The following is a 26625-nucleotide window of genomic DNA, read 5'->3' as shown; positions in this document are numbered from 1 at the left end:
CATTGCTTTGTCTATTTTCGGGTAAGCTATAGTATTTTCCACTCGGTGGATGTCTATCCTTATTGCAACAACCAATTTTGAAACAATTTTTTTACTACAAATCTTTTTTCGATGCAATACCAAGTGTCTTCATGCTACCTAAGACTCAACGCTCTTCTTGTAGATGCCACATGCTCGTTCAAATGGGATGTCCTCCAAAGCAAACAACCAAGCCCTCCATGTGCACAGCTCACAAAGAATGTCACCTAGCCACATAGGTCTCCATCTTCCTAAGGAAGTGCATCACATAAGGATCAAGTTATGGTATAACCATCCATGAGTATGCTATCTCCAATGTTTATTTCCATCACCATACAATCAAGGTGAATCAACATACTATGCACCCCACATCACATTAAGTTACCTCAAGCATCATGTAAACACTTTCAGAGTAACCCCTAAAACTGACATGTTGGAATTTCTTGGAAAGGCTTCTAATGCAAATTCAGAAATTCCACGTCAACCTTGGGGTTTCCTAGATCTATTTCCTTTGAATTTTCAGCCTTAGAGTTGAATCTGAAATATAAATTACACAAGCATATATTTGATTTCTGTACGACTAAATACACAAGGCAGTGCAAGAAAATAAACACCAAACAACTATACTTCGGGGGAAATATCTTCCAGCCCCTGGGACACAATTCCCAACATATAACAGATCTGAAAATTACTCATTGCAGCGGATTTATTACAGCCATAAATCTGCCCGCTTAGCTTTTATATGTTTGTTAAATCTTTTAACAAAATCTACCAACTGTTATGTAACATCAACATGCATAACTGGCTCTAGAAACTGCTCAATTGTCATGGGAACATAAGCTGAAAATCAGAGTTGCAAGTATACAAAGTTTGGACGACAAACTCTTCATATATACATAGAATGAAGTTACAAGTACATACCAACAATACTTCCAAAGCTGGTACAAGTAAGTCCTGCAAGCTTATTACACTTTGCGACTTCTCCAGTGCTCTCCAAACCCGAGCTAGGGTAATCTCAATAAGCTAGCATCACACCATCTATCAAACTCTATCTAGCAACTCTGCCTAGTTAGGAACCACTCCCAACCAAAGATGGTTGTTCCACCAATGATCCGCAACTAGCAAACATGCACACCAAGTCCTCTTTGGCACCTACACTTGCATCACACAAGTGTACAAGAGAAAACAAAATAGTATCCTAGGATCTTCGTCATATTAAGCTCTTCAAATAGCATTAGGCTTTCCAATGCCACAAAACCCTAATCTTTTTCTCTCACAAAGGCCACAAGAATAAGTTCTCCCTTTGCTTTTTTATGGTTTCTCCCAAACCCTAGCTTGCCTTCTCTTCTAGTTCCTAGGGAAAATCTTAACCATGACACATTGCTTACATCTGCCATCAACACAAGAACCCTAGTGTACTAAAAAAGAGTGTAAAGTACAATGAAGAAGAAGTACAAGTGAAAGAGACAAGTTTGCTTTAGCTCTCGCATTTATATCTAAGTATGTGATCAATGTGATGAATAAAAAGGCTCCCTCCTCCCTTTTTATATAGTATAGGTGAGAGAGGCCAACAATAATAAAGTGGACAAGGTCCACAAACAATCAACCTAATGAATCACTAGATAGCCACATGTGAAGCACTCTAACTCTAAGAGATACATGTCAGGCTCCAAAGTATGCACATTTGTAAAGCAAGGGTCCTTTTGCCACAAAATATAGTAGGCCTTGTGAGGAGACTCACAAGACAAGGGCTAAACCATATAGCAACAATGAGGGAGGTTGTCACTGTCACCTCAACAATCTTCCTCCTCCTCTTTAGTGGAATTTCACAAGGGAGGCTTCCTAGTATTCATCTATAAGGATATTCTAATTTCTAGGGTTAAAGGTGATGAAAATAGAGGCTAGGTGATGACACCCTATGATGGACAAAGGCTCAATTCTTATTGATAAAGGAGCAATGTATCATGCGACTATACTACATAGAGACTTGTATAGTGTAAGGTTTCTTGATATGCAACAACAATGGAATACCTAGACACATAAAAGTCAAAGAAACGGTTTGCTAAAAGATTAAGTCAACAAAACAATAGAACAAACCCTCAAACTAAGCCTCAAGTTGAAGTTAGGCTAGGGTTAGGGTTTCCAAGGCACAAAATTGTCTAGAGAAGGATGACATCAACCCTCCTAAGGGAAGATTTACCATCAACAAAGCTAGATTTTGCATTCAAAAGGATTATGGAGATAAATCTTAGGTTTTTCTTCCACAAACATTCATCTACAATGCCCTAAATCAATTTGGCCCTAAGAAAAAGCCCTAATGGTCTGCCTTAAAGGTTAGGAAAAATAAAGAGAAGAGAAATATTTCATTTTTAGAGGTTTTTGATCAACACAAAATTTACCAGTGCCTAATCCTACTTGGGTGATGGAGTCTTAGGGTAAATTTTAGAGATAAATGACAAATGATTGGAGTAAGGGGGGGGAAATATGTTTTCCACTTTATAAAACCCTAACTATCTTTTTTGTGAGGGGAGAAATTAAATAGGAGATGCACACTAGGAGTTCTCCTATGGATTTCAAGGAAGAAGTATTTTTAACATGCAAAATTAATCGAGATTTCCCACAAAATATTATGCTTTAATCATGGATCATAGAAAAACCCTAACATTAATTCAATTACATGTAAAACAATGAAAATCTAGCAATAAACTTACAATTATTCCATGAAAAGGCCGTCTTTCAATTCCAAAAAGACATATCCAATGCAAAAGCAAATCTTCAATAGCAAATACTCCATAAAAGTCACATCTCCACAAGTAGCGAATTAGATACAGGTTAAATTTGTTAGATACCTAATTCTTGGGTATTGGGTGAATAAATTGTAAATATGTAAATAAAGAGAAATAAGAACAATTACAATAGGAATTGACCTTGGAAGATGAATCCTAAAGGTCACCCTTTTATGTTACATAATTTTATTCTCATTAATGCAAAGGCATCCAAGTTCAGGAGTTATTCCTTGGCCTGACATGGTATCAAAGCCATAGGTTCTAGGTTTAGGCATTCTGGCATGCTCTTTGTAACTTCTCCACCTGTCACTTTGCAGGTTTCTTGACCTGTTTTGTCACGCTCAGACCTACCTCTCTCTATCTTTCTAACAGTTTGACTTGATAAGGTTGTTCATTCCCTCTGCCCCTGTTCGTTTCCTTTCTGTGTGTTCCCATTCTCTCACCTCTTCATCTCTCCATGTCTGCTTGTTGCCATGATAGATCCTTTCGAGAAAAAAATCACAACCCCTTTCCACTATGTAGCGGATGCGAAAAAACTTGGAAACCCTAAAATTCTCGAAATCTCGCCTTTGTTTGCTGTAACTCTCTGCAAATCAAATTGTGATAAAAACATCATCATTTTTCATCAAGTTTGATTCATGGCCACTATTTACAAAGCATTTTCTGCTGTAACTGCTGTTGAGAAATCTAGGGCAGAGAGATGAGATGATTTCTCTAGCAATGATAACTGCTTGTGAAGACTTTTTACTTTTCTTAATTAGGTTCTTCTTGAATTGATTATTATTATGTGATCTTCATCAAACAACTACCATATAATAAAGAACAATAAGACAAAGGACACAAGATGTGGGCCAAAACCTTTCCAATCTTGAGAGGAAAAACCAAACAAATTCTTCTTCTAATAGAATCTTCAATTGACAAATTCCAAGACCTAGACCCTTGACCAACAACCCCTCCAAGACCAAGTCAATGCTTCCTTTGGATGAATTTCTTCTTCTCCAAGTCAATGTTGATCAAACCTGTGTCACAACTTCAAAGTTCAGCCCTAACTTAGAATTTAGGCTTCTTGTTGCAGACCTGCGATTTTCGGCTCCTTCTGTAGAAACCTTAGATCACACGTGTGGCTGAAATATGGTTTGATTTGCCTCTTTCTGACTTCGCTTGGCCTTCTCTTCTCCTCTTGACAATTCAACTTGCCAAATTGACCTTCCTTGACCCAAACTTAGGCTTCTTTGAGTGATAACAATTTCAACTTCTATTGCAACAAAATGATGCCCTAATCTTCGCACGTGTGAATGAGTTTTTGCCCAAAACAAATTACAAATTATCTCGCTCTTCTTCCTCTCTCCTTCACTAGGTATTAGGCTTCTCTTCTTATTGAGATCGAACTACTTCAACGCTTGAGTGAGTATGTCTTGAGTGAGGCCAAGTTCCTCTTTATATAACCCTTCATGAACGCTCAATTAGGTCGACTTCACCTTCTAGAGAGGCCGATTTCTCCTTAGTTGGCTGACTTGATCCTTTGCATTTTGATTTGAAATGAGATCTTAGACAATTATTAAGGTATTATAGACTCATGTGCATGGATATGCCTATGTTACTTTGTGCAATGGATCGATAAGATTGCGAAATACATAGACAATGAAGCAGTTAACGAACATAATAGACAAACACATATAAACACAACAAGTTTAATATGGAGTTCACCCAACACTGCTGGGTTACATCTCCTGGTCCAGCCTTCAGTGGTGACCTCTCTATTATGTCTTTAAAAGCAGAGTTTTACAACAGTGAGCTCAAATTGAGCCTCACACAACAGATACAACATCAAGAGTTTTCTTGAACCCCTCAAGCCTCTCTGAGTACACAGACTCTCCTTACTGACTCTCTGTCTCTGTTGGATCTTTGTCTTAGCACTGCTTGTCCCTGTCTTCTGTCTTCTGTGGCTTTTAAAGCCAATCTGCGTTGTTTGTTCATTTCCTCTTCTCGGGCTTTCTGGCTCCTAGCCTCTGTTCGCTTGAATCCCCCTTCTGGGCGTTAAATAATCATTGCTAACGCTTTTAGGGGAGGTGGCCACCTGTTCTGCAACGGAAGAGTCCATCTGGCCGTTGAAATCCCTGAAACAGCCATTCTCTGTTTACACAGAGAAATGCCTTCAAACTCGGGAAAATCCGCCACAACACAGTTTTTCGGACTTCAAATATTCATAAATCCCCACTATATTCCTATGGGGTCCACCTTCAATCGCTATCGCATATCGCAACTGCCCGTTCCATGGCTTCCCCTTTGTATTTAAAAATACATTAAAATATCGCAAAAATCTCGTGACAATGGCTTTAGCCGGATTTGAAATAATATATATTTTCATTCGCAACCCTTTTGGGTCTGGGTTTCATCGCATTGGCGCTTTCCCATCATATTTCGTTTAATAAACAAAATACGCGAAAACACATAGAAACTACCGTTTGACGGATTTGAATTCATATAGAATATCGTTTATAGTTCTATTGGGTCCGGCTATCGCGTCGCATATATATATATATATATATATATATATATATAAACTGTCGTTTGACGGATTTGAATTTATATAGAATATCGTTTATAGTTCTATCGGGTCCGGATATCGCGTTGCGTATATATATATATATATATATATATAGATGTCCGCCCCTCTGTGTAGCTCCGACGCGAATTTGCGATGCGACTTGTCGCAATCGCATGTCGCACGAGCCCCGGGTCGTTGGTAAGTGCTTCCGCTGTAATCTGCTAATGCAATATGGCGGTGCAACGTGGGCCGTTGATCTGCGCACTTGATCGATAGTCCTTGTTGACCTCGCTGATTGTTATCGCAACATTTATGCGATTGTCTCCGATAACCTCCAATCGCCTCTGCTGATTTGCGATTTGTCGATCGGATTTGGACCGTTGATCGGCCAGATCCGACGGCTCCTGTGCATAACTGTCCAAGCCTCCGATATGCTTGTTTTTCTCTGTTTTTTCTATGTTTTTTCACCCCAATAGTGTAACCCGTCATCTCTAAGAATTCTCCACATGCGATAGTTTTGATCTTTGGCAGACTTAGAAGATCTTGAAGACTTAGAGGGTGTTCCATGATCCATTTGGATCACGCCTTCCCACTGAAAAGGCTTTTGGACCACCAAAAGTTGGTTTTTAAGCATCAATCAAGTGAGGATACAACATCCTCGCTTGTCCAATCTCTATCTATCGTGCACTGCTTGGTTTTGAACCTTTGAGTCCAATTCTTAGGTACTCAACATCCCCTCTGTGCGTAGTTCTCACCTTTTTGTCCAGAACTGTATCTTCCTGCAACTCATTGAGATATTCAGGCAACAGATCATCAATAGAAGGCAACTGACTTTGCTCTTCGGGATCTTCAATTAATGAAGGTTCAAACAGTCTTAAATTTTCTGCATTAACCACTAAATAGATGTGCATGTAAGCTGGCAAATCAAGGCGAAAAGTGTTCTCACCAATTTTATCAAGTATCTTGAAAGGCCCATACCTTATTGGCTTCAGCTTTTTTCCCTCACCTTGCATTCTGTCTTTGCTGATGTACAACGAGACTTGATCACCAACTTGGAAGCTATGCTCAATTCGATGCTTATCATGCCTTGCCTTGTACTTGGCCTGGCTCTGTTCCAGCTGTTCTTGCACTGCCTGGTGAATTCCTTGGATCTGTTCAATGAACTTGGTTGCTTTGTCCACATCACTGTGTCCATCAACCTCTATGTCTTTCCCAAAGACAAATTCCAAGGGAGACTTTGGTGTAAGCATGTTGCACATAACAAAAATGTTCATCCCAAAGCTTGGGATGCTTGCTGCAATATCCCCTGAGCAACTGGATCACTGTCCCGTTGACCACCTCTGTTTGGCCATCTGTTTGTGGATGGAAGGCTGTACTCTTCTTTAGTCTGGTGTCCATCAATTCCCACAGACTTGACGAAAATTTCCCAACAAATCGGGAATCTCAATCAGATACAATGGAAGTGGGTAAACCAAAATGAACCCAGACATGCTGAAAGAATAGCTTCGTTGTTTGTTCAGCTGTAATCTGCTTGTTACAAGGTATTAAAATACACATTTTGTTGAACTTGTCCACAATAACATATAAATAGTCATGACCTTTTCTAGATTTTGGCAATCCCCCAATAAAGTCCATGGAGACACTTTCCCAAGGACGAGAAGGGACTGGAAGTGGAGTGTACAAGTCTAATTTTCTATTGCTGGGCTTGCTTTTAGCACACATGGTACACCCTTTAACATATCTAGAAACTGTCTCATGCATTCTTGGCCAATAGCAAAATCTTTGCAGCTGTGCAACTGTTTTACTTACACCAAAATGACCTGATATTAGAGAAGTGTGTGCTTCTCGGATTATATTAACTCTTTTAGTTTGAGGAATGCATAACTTTCCCAAATGATACAAGAGTTGGTCTTTAATATGATAATCCAATTCTTCTACTTGTTTGCCATGACTTAAAGTTGCGTATACATCTTTAAAATCTACATCTTGAGCATATTGTTCAATGTAGCTTTCATGCAATACTGAATTATGCTTAAGTATAGTAGATGCATTTATGATTGGTCTTGATAACATATCTGCAACTTTATTGTGTATGCCTTTCTTATATCTGATGACAAGATGAAACTGCTGTAAAAAACCCATCCACCTGTAGTGTCTTGATTGCTGCAATCTAGTTTGTGAGTGCAAGTACTGAAGTGGTTGATGATCAGTATGTATAACTGTTTCTTTGCCCATTAAGTAATGTTTCCACTTTTTCACACTCTGTACTAATGCATACAATTCTTTATCATATGTGGGATAATTAACTATTGCAGAATTAAATGTCTCAGAATGATAACATATGGGTTTACCATGTTGCATCAACACCGCTCCCATGGCATAGTCACTGGCATCTGTTTCAATCTCAAATGGTCCTTGAAGATCTGACAATGCTAGTACTGGTGCTGTACTAATCTTTTCTTTCAAGGTGTCGAAGGCTTTTTGCTGTTTGCCTCCCCACTGAAACACCTTATTCAATCCTGTTAAAGCATGTAAGGGCGCTGTAATCAAGGAAAAGTTAGCAATAAACTTTTTCCATTATTGTGCTACTCCTAGGAAGCTTCTAACTTCTGTAGGAGATTTGGGTTTAGGCCAGTTCACAATGACTTCAACCTTAGAGGGATCTATGTTCAATTCGCCATCCCCTACAGTATGATCCAAATAATTCAAAGTTGTTTTGCCAAATTCACATTTTGATAACTTAACATAGAGATTTTCTTTTTTCAAAACATCTAGAGTCTGCTTTACATGTTTCAAATGTTCTTCCCATGTTTTACTGAAAACAAGAATGTCATCTAAATATACAATTACAAAATCATCAATAAAAGGCTTGAGTACATCATTCATAACTCTCATGAAAGTGGCAGGAGCATTAGTTAAGCCAAAAGGCATAACCAACCATTCATACAACCTTTGCTTTATTTTGAAAGCAGTGTTCCATGCATCTGGTTCTGCTACTCTGACCTGATGGTAGCCACTACGCAAGTCCAACTTGGAAAGGTAAATAGTGTCTTTCAGCTTATCCAATAGATCGTCAATGCGAGAAAGGGGATAACGATTCTTGATCGTTATTTTATTCAACGCTCTGTAATCAATGCACATCCTCCACAAACCATCTTTCTTTCTCACCAACACGATCAGAGATCCGCATGGTGATGTGCTTGGTCTTATGAACCCTTTGTCTAGCAGCTCTTGTACTTGCTTCTTGATCTCTGCATTCTCTAAAGCGGATAACCTGTACATTCCGATGTTAGGCAATGGAGGATCTTGCTGCAAATGAATATCATGTACAATTTCCCTTTTGGGTGGCAGACCTTTAGGTTCTTGAAATAGGATATCATATTCTGCAACAACTTTTTCTAAATCAGCTTTCTGTTTAGCAACAAAACCTTCAAATATATTGGTTTTATCAAGGTTCTTTTCCTTTACAACCATCAATAAAAATTGCTTGCATGAATTTACAATTCTTTTCATCTGCCCTGAGTTTATGAGAGTGTAATTATTTTTGAGTTTATGAGCTCTTACAATATATTCTATTCCATCTTTGGTGAGTTGATACTTATTTTCAGCTCTATAGAAAATGGCTTTTCTATCATACAAGTAAGGACTTCCTAAAACAATTCCACATATATCCAAGGGAACAATATCTAACTCAACCTCATCTACAAATGCTGACCCAAAAGAAAACCTAAGTTTACATTGTCTAGTCACTTGTAGCTTTGCTTTATCACATACCCAACCTAATGGATATGGCTTCTTGTGAGGTGTGGTTAGTAATCCCAACTTCTTTACAATTGCTTCAGAAATCAAGTTTACTTGTGAACCACTATCAAATAAAGTATCAATCTTTTGGTGCTTGGAAATAACTCTAATATGAAAAAGCTCATGTATTTTCCTCTCATTTTCTTCATTATCAATAGATTGTGCAGAATTACTAGTAGATGCTTTAGAATTTTTACCTTTTATACCTGTAGCTGTGACTGTTGTTTCATCACCTGAGTTTGACCCCAAATCTTTTTGTATAGCAGCAGCAGTCTTCTTCTTCTTGCCATCGAACTTCTTGGGTTTCAGCTCCGGATGCAAATACTAGCAATGTTCATCATCATGTCCATCCTTCTTGTAGTAAGTGCATGAAGGTTTGCCTTTTTGTACATCGTTTGCCTTCCTCTCTTTCCATTTTTGCGTCCTCTTTTCCTTGTTCTTGCTTGCAGTGGGTTTTGATGATCCCCCAATCTCTGGGTTCACATTCTTGCCTCTAGCATCTAGATGTGTAGCTTGAACAGATATCTCATCTATGGTAGTGGGGTTAAACATGAGAATGGTGTGCCTCAAATAGCTATGCAGACCACCTATATACTTCAACAAAGTTTCAGGTGAGTCTAGAGAAATGCCTAGAATTAAAGCTCTTTTTCTAATTCCTGGGTATAGCTTTGTACACTTTGCCCCTTTAATTAGAGAAGAGTTTGCCAACTCGTCATGGCTTGCTGCATATAAGCTAGTGGATAGAATTGTTTTTTAATGGCAGAAACAAATTCACTCTAGGTAGAAAGAATTTTACCATGCTTCTTCAAATCAGCGTGTGTCCTGCCTTCCCACCACACAAGGGCAGTTCCTCCAAGGCGAAGGCTGGCTAGCTGAATATTTCTCCTTTCTAAATTGATGTTCTGCACCCTGCAATATACATCAATCTGTCTAATCCAGTTATCTAGCTTTTCTGCATTTAATTCTCCATCATATATTGGCAAATCAAATTTTACATCTAATTTAATCACAGAAGTCTTCTTCTTTTTATTTTCAGGGCTAGAAGGAGGTGTTGATGGAGGAGGTTCTTCCCCTTTCCCTTTGCCTTCTGAATGGGCAACTAGAAGAGGTTCCTCTACTCCTTTGCCTGTTTGAGATGCTGAAGGGCTTTCCCCTCGGCCTTTCTTAAATTCTCGATACATCTCTTCTACCATGGCTCTCATGGTCATGAAACTGTCCATGAACTGAGAGTCTGATTCCAAGGGAATTTCTTCTGTCATTTTCCTCCTAGGATAGACTCTTCCAATTTCTGGGTTAGCCTCAACCAGTTCTCCTTCTCCTAATTTGAGCTTTGACCTAGTTAGCATTCAACAATCCAGCACAAGCTTGTCTAACCTTAGCAACCTAAAGCTCTGATACCACTTGATCTGAAAATGAGATCTTAGACAATTATTAAGGTATTATAGACTCATGTGCATGGATATGCCTATGTTACTTTGTGCAATGGATCGATAAGATTGTGAAATACATAGACAATGAAGCAGTTAAAGAACATAATAGACAAACACATATAAACACAACAGGTTTAATATGGAGTTCACCCAACACTCCTGGGCTACATCTCCTGGTCCAGCCTTCAGTGGTGACCTCTCTATTATGTCTTTAAAAGCATAGTTTTACAACAGTGAGCTCAAATTGAGCCTCACATAATAGATACAACAGCAAGAGTTTTGCTTGAACCCCTCAAGCCTCTCTGAGTACACAGACTCTCCTTACTGACTCTCTGTCTCTGTTGGATCTCTGTCTTAGCACTGCTTGTCCCTGTCTTTTGTCTTTTGTGGCTTTTAAAGCCAATCTGCGTTGTCTGTTCATTTCCTCTTCCCAGGCTTTCTGGCTCCCAGCCTCTATCCTCTCGAATCCCCCTTCTGGGCGTTAAATAGTCATTGCTAACACTTTTAGGGGAGGTGGCCACCTGTTCTGCAACGGAAGAGTCCATCTGGCCGTTGAAATCCTTGAAACAGCATTCTCTGTTTACACAGAGAAATGCCTTCAAACTCGGGAAAATTCGCCACAACATAGTGTTTCGGACTTCTAATATTCATAAATCCCCACTATATTCCTATCGGGTCCGCCCTCAATCGCTATCGCATATCACAACTGCCCGTTCCATGGCTTCCCCTTTATATTTAAAAATACATTAAAATATCGCAAAAATCCCGTAACAGTGGCTTTAGCCGTATTTGAAATAATATATATTTTCATTCGCAACCCTTTCGGGTCTGGGTTTCATCGCATCGGCGCTTTCCCATCGTATTTCGTTTAATAAACGAAATACGCGAAAACACATAGAAACTGCCGTTTGACAGATTTGAATTTATATAGAATATCGTTTATAGTTTTATCGTGTCCGGCTATCGCGTCGCGTATATATATATATCTATATGTCCGCCCCTCTGTGTAGCTCTGATGCGAATTTGCGATGCGACTTGTCGCAATCGCATGTTGCACGAGCCCCGGGTCGTTGGTAAGTGCTTTTGCTGTAATCTACCGATGCGATATGGCGGTGCAACGTTGGTCTTCGATCTGCGCTCTTGATCGACGGTCCTCGTTGACCCCGCCGATCGCTATCGCAACATTTATGCGACTACCTCCGATAACCTCCAATCATCTCTGCCAATTTGCGATTTGCCGATCGGATCTGGACCGTTGATCGGCCAGATCCAACGACTCCTGTGCATAACTGTCCAAGCCTCCGATACGCCTATTTTTCTCTGTTTTTCTATGTTTTTTCACCCTGATAGTGTAACCTGTCATCTCTAAGAATTCTCCACATGTGATAATTTTGTTCTTTGGCAGACTTAGAAGATTTTGAAGACCTAGAGGGTGTTCTAGGATCCATTTGGATCATTTGACAAGGCCTTGGAGGGTTATTTGACTTGACTTTGACTTTCTTACAATATGTGACATGCCCAAGAAGGGTCTCTTATACATGACAATTACATTCTTGACTTTATAACTCAATAACCAACCCTAAGAGCTCATAGTGGGAGCTTGATCTAAAAATAAACTTCTCTTGAGCATGAAACCCATCCATCAAGAACAATAATAATAAATTTATTTTTCTCTTTTCATTAAATACATAAAATCAACATTACATCTAACATTATGAAGACCGAACCTAGTTACATATTTCAACACTCCCTCTTAACTAGGGAGGTATTCATAATCCATATAAGGTACTTGGACATTCTCAATTTGAAGAATTCTCATAAGAAGAGTCGGATTGGTAACCCATCTGTATAGCATCATATCATCCATCATTGTCACATAGCAAGGCCTTGACTAACAACTCTATCTCTCCACAAGATCAGAGCACAATGCTGGCGAGACCAATGATTTATAGACACCCTCATCATTGTCTCTCTCGGAACATACCCCACCCGGGTTCTCTCAGAGTATGTTCCACCGAACTATTCTTATCTTGGATTCCCAGTCCTCAAAGAATATTGGTCCTCTACGACTACTCTTATCTTGGATGCCCTATCACATCCTCAAAGAGTATCGGATGCCAGATGCTTACCCAATCCTCCATTCTATCTTCCCAGGTGAAGACAAGAATGATGTGTCTATCTCTCCCTCTTAATTAGGGAGGATATGCCCATTCCAGTGAAGGAATGTACCCATTCCTATAAAAGGAATGCACCCAAGCTCCCTCTAGACTAGGGACTTGCTTCTAGCATCTCTTTAGGTGGAGATCATGGGACAACTGACTGCTTGAAGAGCTCCTCCTTTCGATGTCATGAAATTCTTTTTCTTTATTTAGGAGTCTTCATCTTTTTGGGACTTCTTCGTAGGGCATCGACCATCCATCACTCTCATTCATGAATCATGTCATCTTTTCTTTTATTGGAAAGTGATCCATTAGTCCATATTTGGCCTTTCCTTCATACCTTGCTACTTTCTTCGCATCATGTTTCCTTTAAGATCTTTCATCCTACCACATGAGTGTCAATTGTAGATGACATCTACAACAATTCCTTTGGTAGCTTTGCATAAGCCCATCAAAATATTGTTCAAAAATATAAAATGAACATTAAATCAAGAATACCTTTGTGATGGTCTTTCATCATGACATCTCTTTGTTTGCATCAACATCCTGCATATATATTGACACATCTCCAAAAAGATATGCAATGTCAAGGATCTCTTTCTTTTTCAAACTTTATCAGGTTCTTCATATCTTTCCCATGGAGATATCATAGTCAAATCTTCTAGTCCTTGTATGTTGATCGCCTTCTCCATAGTTGCATTTTTCATGATCTCTTCCTTTCTTTATTCACACATTTCCTCCCAGGAACTTCTAATCATAGTTCCTTCAACTTTGTCAACCACCTCATATTTCATATGAGGACATATTATGTTGATTTCATCTAGTCAATGTGTGAACCATGCCTTCATGCATCCTTTCAAAGGAGGAGATCCTTTCTTTTGATCATGCTTTTGAGGTAGAGCAATCATTCATGATATCTACAACCATATGACATGACTCTACTTTATTAAATACAAGCATACATACTCATCTCTTTCTTTTGGTTATCTAGACCCTTTGGCAGTTTCCTTGATTGAAAGAACTTCACTCCCTTGACCTGCTTCACTTCTTTTGACATCATACCATTATCCGATGAATCCCATACAAGTGGGAATTCTTGGTGAGACGCTTTCTTCTTCCAGTAGGTGAACCTTCCATTGAAGATTCCAACGGAGGATTTCGATCATCCTCATCCTGTAAATGCTCCTTTTGAATGATGTATGATGAGTTCTATACTAGATGACTTTCTTCTCTCCATAAGTACTACTTATGCTTCCAATGAGGTTATCGAGAGCTACTTCCTTCTATTGCTATATATTTCTCCTTCAGCTATCTTTTAAGCTTCTTATGATGATGTTGCGAGCTCTTGCTTCAATCATATGCTTTCTTGATGCCATCTCCTAACATGATGCATCGTATCCTGCTTGTAATGTTTCCTACCATGATAGCTTATACTTTACAAAAGACAACTTGAAACAGAAACTTGAATAGAACTAGGTGAGGAAGACTATCTCAATCATAGTAAAGATCTTTTACTTCCTCCTTGGATTCTTCTTTTCAACTTCTTCTACTTCTTCAGTGATATGGGCTTCTTCTCTTCCTCTTTTGTTGTTGTCCTTCTTGAGCTTAGGAAAATCTCTCTTGTAGTGCCCATATTCTTGACATCCATAGCATTGAACCTTTGCCATATTCTTCTTTCTTTTTTGAGGACCAAATTTCCCAAACTTCCCTTTTCTTTTTGCCATGGCAGCATATGCTTGGGTTTGCTCATTTGATCCTACATCAGATTTTGCCTTCAACCTGGTTTCTTCAATTTTGCATAGTGACCACAGATCATTGAATGGAGTAGCTTCCTTCTTCCCATAGATACTTGATGTGAAGTTGCCCCATTCTTCCGGTAGTGCATTGAGCACTATGGTAGTCATCTCTTTGTCAGACATTATCTCTCCCAATTCTTGTAGTTGATCCCTTATTTCAGATATCCTCATATCCCTTATTTTAGATATCCTCATAAAGTATGAGGCTATTCCTTATTTTGATATCTTCATCTTGTAGAGTTCTTACCTTAATGAGATTACTTCTCATGCAGTGCTTACGGAGAACAATTTTACAAGTTTGTCGTATATTTCCTTTGATGTTTCTAGTTTTGATATGTAGGGAATGAGGGGATCCTTGATGGATTCTATGAGAATCCTTTGAGCCCTTACTTTCCCTTTCATATACCTTGCAAGTGCTTGAGCATCTTCCTTTGGAGGTTTGGTGATTGAGCCCTCAACATGTTCCATGACCTCATTTTCTATGAGGTTCATATCTGTTCTTTTCTTCCATGCAAAAAAGTTTGAAGCCCCAACCAGTTTGTTGCTTTCCTTGCAAAAGGACATTTTGACAGATTCAGATGTAGACATAAATATACTTACTTGTGAAGATGCTCCTTCAACCTGCTGCTTTCTTGAATTTGATGATGATATAGATAACAAAAAACTTCTTCTCAATGAAGATGGTTTTCTTCAAAAGTGATCCTTGACTTCAAAGAAGGAGATCACCTTGAGTCCTTTGATGATGTCAACAATTCCTTTCTTCTTGCTTCCCTTGGATGAGTATACTTCAAGACATTGAAGGAAATGTAAATAGGTTTAGTTTTCATTATGACTTGTAATTATAAGAGAAGAAACAAATGAATTACTATTATTCCTTTGCATCATGCGTTTCATTAGCAATATGTGTTTATCATAGGTCATAGACTTCTTCTTGGTGTCTTTAGGATTTATTATCTCAGCATAAGTATTATAGAAGTCATGATGTCAAAGATCTACGCTCCAAAACAAATGTCACTATCCCCTTGCAAGTCAGCTAAAATAAAGACAGTGATCTCCTGCATGAAACGTCGGCCTAACTCAAAGGTTCTCATGTCGACCTATCATAACAATGTTGGTCTGTATATATAAGAAGTGACTTTGCATTACAAGCAACAAGTCTTTGGATATCTTTGAGTTTTCAACGAAGAAGATAAGACACAATACAATGAACGAAGAAGGTAACATATACCTCGGATTGCTCTTGGTGAAGTCTGTCTCATATATATATATATATCTCAAGGCTCTCGGTGAAGTCTATCTCACATACATATCTCAATTCTCTCGGTGAAGGACTGTCTCATATATATATATATATATCTCAGAAGTCTCGGATGAACTCCGTCTCGTCATCATCATAGCGAAGAAGTAAAGGACTGTCACAAGACAGTGGCATAAAGGGAAAGCAACATACTTGTGTTGAAGTGAAGAACTGAGGTAGCCGAGGAAGAGAAGATTTGTAGAAGCCAAGGATAGTAACAAGACAACGAAGGTATAAGGAGACCAAAATCTGAAGGAGTACAGTGACATAAAGACAGTGCGAAGATAGAAGACTGTGGATTGAAGGCTGAAGACTACAAGGGATAGTGACAAGCATCTTGGAGGTAATCTTGAGTTAAGTAATTTAGTCAAGGGTCTTGGTATTCGTCAACTAAACATCTATAAGAAGAGATTGAAGAGTTTTCCTCTCAAGAGGAGAGGTTTTAGCCCTGGCTTGAAATCCTAAACATTGTGTCATTGTCTTATTGATTTGGTTGCTATTTGATGTATGGAAGACACACTGTAATAAGGAACTAAGATAATACGATGTACACAAGTAGTAATCATGTAAGAAAATTATGAAATAAATCATGCCCTCCCTAAATTCTCAACATGGTATCAGAGCTATGGTTCAGTCAAGGGCATCTAAGTGACACTTATGAAGGCTATCTCAGAAAGGATCAATTACACTATCATCTCCATATTGGATTCCTCCCACTGTCTCTGCCTCAGGGAGCTCAGACAAAATCTTAGTGAACTTATGAGCAGTCTTGAAGTCATCACAGTAACAAGTTGTTTGAGATTCAGTCATCTCTATGTTCTCGGTGATCCTAAACAAAGAGGTCTATGTTCACAATCACCTCCCTTACTGTCTCAAGAATATATACTTAAGTCCAGTTATCTTGATACCAAGACTTCGGAAGTCTCAATGTCCACTTGAAATCACAGTAAGAAGGTTCAGTTCTCCTTTTCATCTCGGTGCCAAATTACATTATATGAAGTGTCAACTTGAAGTATCAACAATATATGAAGTATCAACTTCGGTAATGACAGTCATCAACTCATGTTCAGTTCAATAGAATATACCTGTGTCATTCCTGGGATCCTCGCTTCTTGATCACTGAACCTCTTCTATGCAATAAAAGACAGCCTCGACATAAATTATAGTCTCAGGGATATCTTGCAGAAAAAGGAGTACCTCTTACAATCCATGTTATACCACTGTCTCAATCTAGTTTATGTAACAAGGCAGTTTCGGTGATAAGAGAGTCTCTCTATATGGTGCTACCCACAACTTAGTTACCTATGTTATTTGGTGACAAGTTCGGGCTCACAACACAATGCCTCTCTACACAACTCGTATGTATAGTGCTCATAGACATCACTGTCTCGGTACAGTGTCATAACAATATACATGTCAAAGTCTCGAATCTTGTCTATGAACATGATGCTCGGATCAGAACATAAGTCTCTCTATATCACCACCATAGTTTGGATAATGCTCGATATAAGTGTTTGTTGATGCACTCCTAGGAATACTGAGTGTGATAAAGTCCACTTGTGAGATAGCAATATCTCTAGCATGTCAACAATGCGTTCAAATATAGAAGTCAAAAGTACCTTGAAGATGAATTAGGAGTCAAGATGATCTCAAGGTCACGAAACAGTTTCGGTGATGTTAAGATCACAAATATGGTGGTAGAAGATCTCCAAGAAAGTTTTGATAAAAGGATACTAGTGGTTCATGATGGGCAGCTCAAGCAAAGGAAGCATCAAGGAAATAGAAACACTGGAGGATAGTCATAGTCCTCATGAAAAGGTCCTTGCATAAAATGAGGAGGATAGTCTTAGTCCTCATAAATGAGCGAAATCATTGAATTCATAAGGTAGACATTAGGGAAGCTAGTAAATGAATTACAAACATTATAAGAAAAGTATGGTTCTTAAAAGGACATTGATAAGAGGAAAAGAAAATTCATGTCACTGGATAGGATGGAAGGAGCTGAATGAAGCCCATGGTAAGAGGGAGTAGAATTCTTTAAGTTAGCCTCTCTCTATAAGTCTCTTTTTGGGCTCCTAGATCCTGCATAGAATGTGACTACAATATGTTATAGGATGTGGTGTGACATTATGGAAGTATTAGAAACAAGATCTCATGACATCATCACGAGGGTGACTAGATTCACAAGGATAAGTAAGATACCTCTGTCAACAACTTAAGGTTTCTATGAAAGAAGGCAAGCTGTAGGCAACAACTTTACAGAACTCAAACATTTGAAGAAAACTCATCATGCATCAAAAGGGAAACATCTGTTGGATAGGGATCTTTAAGATCCTCAAGATTCTCTGATAGAATCTTCACTAGAAGATTCACTGATTTAGGGATGAAGCAAGTGTTTCAATAGGAACTCCAACTTATGGAGTTCATGGATGATGATATGATGACCTGAAGCAGATCAAGGGATTGAAGATCTTTACAATCAAGGAAGCTGCTGGAAGAAGCCTTGATGACCTGAAGGTAAAATAAGGTATGTATGCTTGTGTTTAATATTATAATGTCATGTCATATGGTTGCAGGTAACATGGATCATTGCTTATATCTTAAGAAGCATGATCAAGAGAAAAAGGATCTCCTCCTCTGAAAGGATGCAGGAAGACATAAGTCACACTAGATGAACTCAACATAATATGTCCTCATATGAAGTATAAGGTGGTTGACTACAATGAAGAAACTCCGATTGAAAGCTACTGGGAATGAAATATGTGAGGAAGGAAGAGATTGTGAGATATGCAACCCTGATGAAGGCAATCAACATCCAAAAGATCAAGAAGACTTGACTAGAAAATTTCCTGGAAAGATATGAAGACTCTGATGGAAAAGATGAAGATCTTGGACAATGGATATCTTTGGGAGATGTGTCAACATGTATGCAGGATGTTGATACCTACAGAAAGATGTCATGATGAAGAGTCATCTTGTAAGGTATGACTTGATTTAATATGTTTTGATTTCTTGAAAAATATCTGGATAAGTTCATGCAGGGCCACTCAAACAAGAGTTGTAAATACAAGTACAACTAGCATTCATGTGGTGGATAGAAGAAGCATGATGAAGAAGTAGCCATATGATGAAGGTTCCAGATATGAAGAAGGCCACTTTCCATGAAGAAAGGAATGACATGATGAACTAAGGAGGAAAGTGATCAATGGTTGTTGCCCTACAAGGAAGAAGCTCAACTGATTTTCATGACATCAAGGAGAGAAGTTGATCAAGCAGCTGAAGGACCCACAAAGAAGAAGTTGCTGATGTATAGAAGAGTCCCTAGCTAAGAAGGAGCTTTGACAGGTCCCTGATCAAGAGGGAGATTGGATTGGATCACCCCTGACTAAAAAGGAGTGACAATTGTGTTTTTCTATTTCATGTGTCGTGCACTAGACCTGGACTAATAACCATAAGTCTAGGTGAAGGCCATGAAGAGGAATGTAAACACATGATATCCTCCCTAGTTGAGAGGGAGAGATAGACACAACATTCTTGTCTTCACTTTGAAGAAAGTTTGGAGGATTGGGTAATCATCTGGCATTCGATGCTCTTTGAGGATGTGTAGGGCATCCAAGACAAGAGTAGGCAAGAGGACCAATATTCTTTGAGGGCTGGGAACCCAAGGTAAGAATAGTCCTAGAAGGTCATACTCAATGAACACCCGGTGGGTATGTACCTTGAGAGACAATGATAAAGGTGTCTATAATCATTGGTCTCGTCAACATTTTGCTCTGATCTATTGAGAGATAGAGCTGTTAGTCAAGGCATTGCTATGTGACAATGTTGGTTATAATGATGCTATACAGATGGATTACTAGTCCGACTCTTCTTATGAGATCTCTTTAGTATTGAGAATAGCCATGTACCATTTAATGAATACCTCCCTAGTTAAGAGGGAGTGTTGAAGGAAATGTAAGTAGGTTTGGTTTTCATTATGACTTGTAATTATAAGAGAAGAAACAAAATGAATTATTATTATTCCTTGCATCATGGGTTTCATGAGCAAGATGTGTTTATCATAGGTCAAAGACTTCTTCTTGATGTCTTTAGGATTTATTATCTCAGCATAAGTATTATAGAAGTCATGATGTCAAAGATCTACGCTCCAAAACAAATGTCACTATCCCCTTGCAAGTCGGCTAAAATAAAGACAGTGATCTCCTGCATGAAACGTCGACCTAACTCAAAGGTTCTCATGTTGGCCTACCATACCAACGCTGGTCTGTATATATAAGAAGTGACTTTGCATTACAAGCAACAAGTCTTTGGATATCTTTGAGTATTCAACGAAGAAGATAAGACACAATACAATGAACAAAGAAGGTAACATATACCTCTGATTGTTCTCGGTGAAGTCTGTCTCATATATATATATATATATATATATCTATATATATATATATATATATATATATATCTATATCTATATATATATATATCTATATATATATATCTATATATATATATATATATATATATATCTCAGAAGTCTCGGATGAACTCTGTCTCATCATCATCATAGCGAAGAAGTAAAGGATTGTCACAAGACAATGGCATGAAGGGAAAGTGACATACTTGTGTTGAAGCGAAGAACCGAGGGAGTCGAGGAAGAGAGGATCTGTAGAAGCCAAGGACAGTAACAAGACAACAAAGGTATAAGGAGACTGAAATTTGAAGGAGTATAGTGACATAAAGACAGTGCAGAGATAGAAGGCTGTGGATAGAAGGCCGAAGACTACAAGGGATAGTGACGAACATCTTGGAGGTAATCTTGAGTTAAGTAATTTAGTCAAGGGTATTGGTATTCGTCAACTAAACATCTATAAGAAGAGATTGAAGAGTTTTCCTCTCAAGAGGAGAGGTTTAGCCCTGGCTTGAAAGCCTAAACATTGTGTCACTTTCTTATTGATTTGGTTGCTATTTGATGTATGGAACACACATTGTAATAAGGAGCTAAGATAATACGATGTACACAAGTAGTAATCATGTAAGAGAATTATGAAATAAATCACGCCCTCCCTAAATTCTCAACACAAGATGCTTTGATTTGATGATTTCTTCAATTCAAGTAGAGTTAGGGTCTTTTGGGGTCTCCTTCCTAGTGATGTGATTTGAGTGAGGATCCCAAGAATGCTTTAATTGTGGACTTCTTCTTTGATTGATCTAGGGTTTTGACATTTCCTTCAAGATGATGATGTAGCCTTTGTCTTCAAAATGCCTTGAGGATCTTCTTGATTCTGTGATGCTCTTGATATCCTTCTAGAACCTTGATATTTGAGAGCTTGAGTGTCCCTTGTTGAGCTACCCTTCCTTGACTTGATACCTTAGCTCTGATACCATGTTGAGAAATCTAGGGTAGAGAGATGAGATGATTTCTCTAGCAATGATAATTGCTTGTGAAGACTTTTTACTTTTCTTAATTAGGTTCTTCTTGACTTGATTATTATTATGTGTTCTTCTTCATCAAACAACTACCAAATAATAAAGAACAATGAGACAAAGGACACAAGATGTAGGCTATCAGCTAAGGCGAAAACCTCTCCAATCTTGAGGGGAAAACCCAAACGAATTCTTCTTATAAAATCTTCAATTGACAAATTCCAAGACCTAGACCCCTGACCAACAACCCCTCCAAGTCCAAGTCAATGCTTCCTTTGGATGAACTTCTTCTCCAAGTGAAACCTAGTCAAACATGTCACAACTTCAAATTTCTGCCCTAACTCAGAATTTTGTCTTGCTGTTGCAGACTTGCAATTTTCGGCTCCTTCTGCAGAAACCCTAGATCACACGTGTGGCTGAAATATGGTTTGATTTGCCTCTTTTTGACTTTGCTTGGCCTTCTCTTATCCTCTTGACTATTCGGCTTGCCAAATTGACCTTCCTTGACCCAAACTTAGGCTTCTTTGAGTGATAACAATTTCAACTTCTATTGCAATAGAATGATGCCCTAATCTTCGCACGTGTGAATGAGTTTTTGCCCAAAACAAATCAGAAATTATCTCGCTCTTCTTCCTCTCTCCTTCGCTAGGTATTAGGCTTCTCTTCTTATTGAGATCGAACTTCTTCAATGGTTGAGTGAGTATGTCTTAAGTGAGGCCAAGTTCCTCTTTATGTAGCCCTTCATGAGCCCTCAATTAGGCCGACCTCACCTTCTAGAGAGGCCCATTGCTCCTTAGTAGGCCGACTTGATCCTTTGCATTTGACAAGGTCTTGGAGGGTTATTTGACTTGAATTTGACTTTCTTACAATATGTAACATGCCCAAGAATGGTCTCTTATACATGACAATTACATTCTTGACTTTATAACTCAATGACCAACCCTAAGAGCTCACAATGGGAGCTTGATCTAAAAATAAATTTCTCTTGAGCATGAAATCCATGCATCAAGAACAATAATAATAAATTTATTTCTCTTCTCCCGTTAGCTCGCGCTAATCTGCTCGCGTCTCTCTTGTTAGGATATTCCGACACATAGGATATAGTTAAGTTCAACTTGGTCTAGTATAGAGTTAGGTTAGAGTTAGGTAAAGTGTGTTTCTTTACCGTTGTACATTTTGTAACTTACAATCCGACGGTCACGATATGTAGTGATCCGACGGTTCACTCTCACCTCGGTATTACCGACACTTGATCCGTGGCTTGACACCCGATTGGTCCATGAGTTCTATTTAAAGCGCATGGAGGGTCATTGTTCGGGTAATCCGTGCATGAGAGAAGCTTATGTAAATTTTCATTCTTTGATTAATAAATTGTCTGTACCCACGTTGGGACAGGCCGTGGACTGTTTCCCTCCTTGCACTCTGAGGGTTTTAACCACGTCAAAAATACTGGTGTATTGATTTGAGATCTGGTTGTGAGCGGTGTCCTTTTGGTATTCTTCTGTGGAACTTACCCTGTAAATTCCTACATGGTATCAGAGCTATTTGAGGGCCGCGTCCGTTGGTGATCCAAATCTGAAGCCGGTAGAACTGCATGCGGCTGTCGTTTCCTAGATCTGCTGTTTCTGACTGCTTTCGGGCCGAGAGGACTGCTCTGTTGCATTCGGAGCATCTGTTTCAGTGAGGAACCCCTTTCGTTTCACGCGAAAAGGTTTCCGGTAGCCCTAGCTGCGTCATTTTTCAGATCGGGAGGTATACAGTGTTTTTTTTGCAGTTTACTGTCATTTTCTCTCTGCTTATTTCGGTTTCGGTTTATTTAGCCTTTTTTTTTCCGGATCTATACCTTTCATTTCTGCGTATGCTCTTTGCCCTGCGACTCTGTGCGATCTGGGCAAATCAGAAACAGAAAGAAAGGATTTTTCTCATGCGTATGCTCTTTTCCCTGCACCTTAGTGTGATCTCGGAAAATCAGAAACATTGAGGAAAATATTTAGTTTTTCGGCTAAAAGCTAACTTTGAGATTTTTTTTAAAATTTCTAGTTTTTTGGCTAAAGCTAACTTCGAGCCGTAAGGTTCGTTTTTCTTTGGATATTCGTGTTGGGTTTTGTGTTTTGTGTTTTGTAGGGGAAAAGAGTCTTCCCAAGGCAAGCACGCAAATCGAGGCCCCCCCCCCCCCTCTCTCTCTCTCTCTCTCTCTCTCTCTCTCTCTCTCAAATCTTTTGTATAGATCAATTGGTTCAAAGACCTTTTAAGAGAGTAGAGGTCTTGGGTTCAAGTCTCCATTTTGTGGGGGCGGATTTTTTCATTCCCGCACATTCGCGCACTTTGCCGGCAACGTCAACAATTTTTTTTCAAAAAGCCATAACTTCTTCATCCGGAAGCCTTTTTCAGAGCCGTTTTTTTTAAAACCGCCTATTTTTTCGAGATCTATCCATTGGACCACTCACTTTCAGCATCTTCAGCTTCAGTTGTTTTTCAAAAATGGAAAGTCCATGCCAAGTCATTCTTGACAGCACTAACTACTTCCAATGGGTCGCCTACATGGGAGATTTACTTAGAAGTAAAGGTCTCTTCAGAATAGCCACAGACCAAGAGAAGAAACCCAAAGATGAAGACAAGGCCGAAAAATGGGAAAATCGACAAGATCAAGCACGTGGCTTGATAGGAATGTCTGTTTCTCCTGATCTTAGATTCCACATTGCAGAAATTGAAACTCCTCATGAAGCATTAGAAAAACTTGCTAAAGTTTTTGGGATTAAAAATGAAATTAGATCCCATCAACTTGAAAATGAGCTGCTTACTTTGGATCCTAATAATTTTTCTTGCATTGAAGATTTCTTGTCAAAATTCAAGAACCTTAGATATCTCTTGGAAGGTGTTAAAGTTAAGAAAGATGATGGTAACCTTATTTATTCCATCCTCACTAAGTTAGGGCCAGCCTACTCTGTATTTGTTTCCACTTTCCATTCTACCAGGGAAGCTTTCATTTGTCAAGGCAAAGACTACAAGCCCCCTTCCTTTGACTCCTTTTGTGATTCCTTAATAAGAGAACAAGAAAAACTCTTACACCTTGGTCTTCTTAATCTTGGAAACTCTTCCACAAAAGCGTTAGCCGCCCAGCAGTATCCAAATTCAAAGAATCCTAAGAAGTCTTATCCTCAAAGGAATGGTCCTAAACCAACTCAGCCTCAAGATGAAAGATCATTTCAGCAATATGATAAGCCCAATAAAAACAAATGGAAGAAGACTGAAAGACATTGTAACTTTTGTAATCGAGATGGCCACTTAGAATCTAAATGCTTTAAGAAGATGGAAGCCTTGGAAGCCGCAATGAAGAAACATAACATCCATCTGGAGCCTACTTCAACTTCAACTTCCGGAACGGCATTTTCTGCATGTCATCGTCAATCATCTCAGTCTAGTTATGCATTAAATGTATCTTCTTCTTCTTCTCATTCTCATGAGTGGCTCATTGATTCTGGAGCCTCTTGTCACATGGCCAAAAACCAAGCCATGTTTTCTTCTTTAAATGATTGTAACACCAAAAATATATATGTTGGTGATGATAGATCTCTTAATGTTGTAGGGACTGGAACTGTTCATCTAGACAATGGTCAGTTCAATGATGTATTATGTGTTCCAAACTTATCCTGCAACCTTCTATCTGTCTATCAGATAACTCATTCAGGTGAAGGTAAAATCGTTGAATTTTCACCTCATGATGTTGTAATCAAGGATCTAAAAGATCCTAAACAGATTCTAGCTACTGGTCTTGCTGATGATTCCAAAAGGTTGTATAAGTTTCACAACTTTGGGTCATCCCATCTTCCCTCAGTATTTGTTGCTCATAATGATGAAGTGAGCAAACTTTGGCATGAGCGGTATGGTCACTTAAACTATCGCTCCCTTCAGCATCTCTGTAAAGAAAACATGGTGACAGGTCTTCCTATGGTATCTTGCAAAGATGGTGTTTGTTCCGGATGTGTACTCGGAAAACATCATCGGGACAGTTTTGACAAACGTGCCTCTTGGCACGCCTCAGCCCCTTTACAGCTTGTGCACAGTGATTTATGTGGTCCTCTTCCTGTTGCTTCATTCTCTGGCTGCAAGTACTTCTTAACTTTCATTGATGATTTCTCTAGACGCACTTGGGTATACTTCTTAAAACTCAAGAGCGAAGTATTTACCACCTTTTTGGCCTTCAAAGCATTCGTTGAAAAACAATCTGGACATCAAATTCTTAAGCTAAGAACTGATAATGGTGGAGAATATGTTAAAAATGCATTCATCACCTTTTGCACCGAAAATGGCATTCAAATGCAACATACTGTTCCATACACTCCACAACAAAATGGTGTAGCTGAAAGGAAAAATCGCACTTTAAAGGAAATGGCTAATTGTATGCTGCAATCTAAAGGACTCAGTCTTAGTTTTTGGGCCGAAGCAATTAATTGTGCAAATTATATAATCAATCGCACTCCTACTAAGGTTCTAGAGAATATCACTCCAGAAGAAGCTTGGAGTTCCATTAAACCAGATGTAAGTCACTTTCGTGTGTTTGGAAGTGAAGCATGGGCCCATATTCCAGATGAAAAGCATAAAGCCTTAGAACCTAAGAGTGAGAAATGTACTTTTGTTGGATATTCTGAAGATGTAAAAGGCTATAGACTTATTCCATTTAAGTCCAAAAATGTTATCATTAGAAGAGATGTAAAATTTGATGAAAATAAATCGGCCTGCGAGCCTAGTCCGGCGGATGTGCCACCTCTTCCCATCTCTTCTATCTTTGAGAACATTTCTTCTTCTGATGATGAAAGCGAGGATGATAATCCTTCCCCACCTTCTCAGGATCCTCAACTTCCAAGATGGGTCCGTGTTACTCGGGATGCAGCAGGTGATCTTGCCGGTGATCCTACAGATCAGCGACGTACACGTTCTCAGTTTGAAAGAGCCTCTTCTTTACTGGCTCAAGCTCCAGTGAATCATGATCCTGACACTTTTGCAGAAGCTTCAGGCCATCCACATTGGGAAACAGCTATGAATGAAGAATATCATTCATTGATGACAAATGATACATGGGATCTTGTTCCTCTACCAAAGGGACGCAAACTTGTTAGATGCAAATGGGTTTACAGAACCAAGTATGGACCAGATGGGAAAGTTAACAAACATAAAGCTCGTCTAGTTGCTAAGGGCTTTTCACAGGTTGAAGGCATTGACTACACTGAAACCTTCTCTCCAGTTGCCAAAATGAACTCTATCCGCCTTGTTCTTTCCCTTGCTGCCTCTTTAAAATGGGAAGTACATCAAATGGATGTTAAATCTGCCTTCTTGCATGGGGACTTGCAGGAAGAAATCTATATGGAACA

At 38.9% G+C, this 26625-nt stretch overlaps 1 protein-coding gene across 1 annotated transcript in view; it reads left to right on the top strand.

Moving 5' to 3' along the window:
• The window catches only part of LOC149258266 (uncharacterized), a 204958-nt gene that overhangs the window by 952 nt on the left and 177381 nt on the right, over window positions 1–26625 (top strand). The window lies entirely within an intron of this gene.

Source organism: Pinus tabuliformis, chromosome 6 (assembly GCF_031772625.1).
Source record: "Pinus tabuliformis cultivar Carrire ecotype Pingquan chromosome 6, CPIR1, whole genome shotgun sequence".
In the NCBI taxonomy this organism is placed as follows: domain Eukaryota; kingdom Viridiplantae; phylum Streptophyta; class Pinopsida; order Pinales; family Pinaceae; genus Pinus; species Pinus tabuliformis.
The sequence above is the reverse complement of the archived record's forward strand: the minus strand, read 5'-3'. Positions and strand labels throughout refer to the sequence as shown.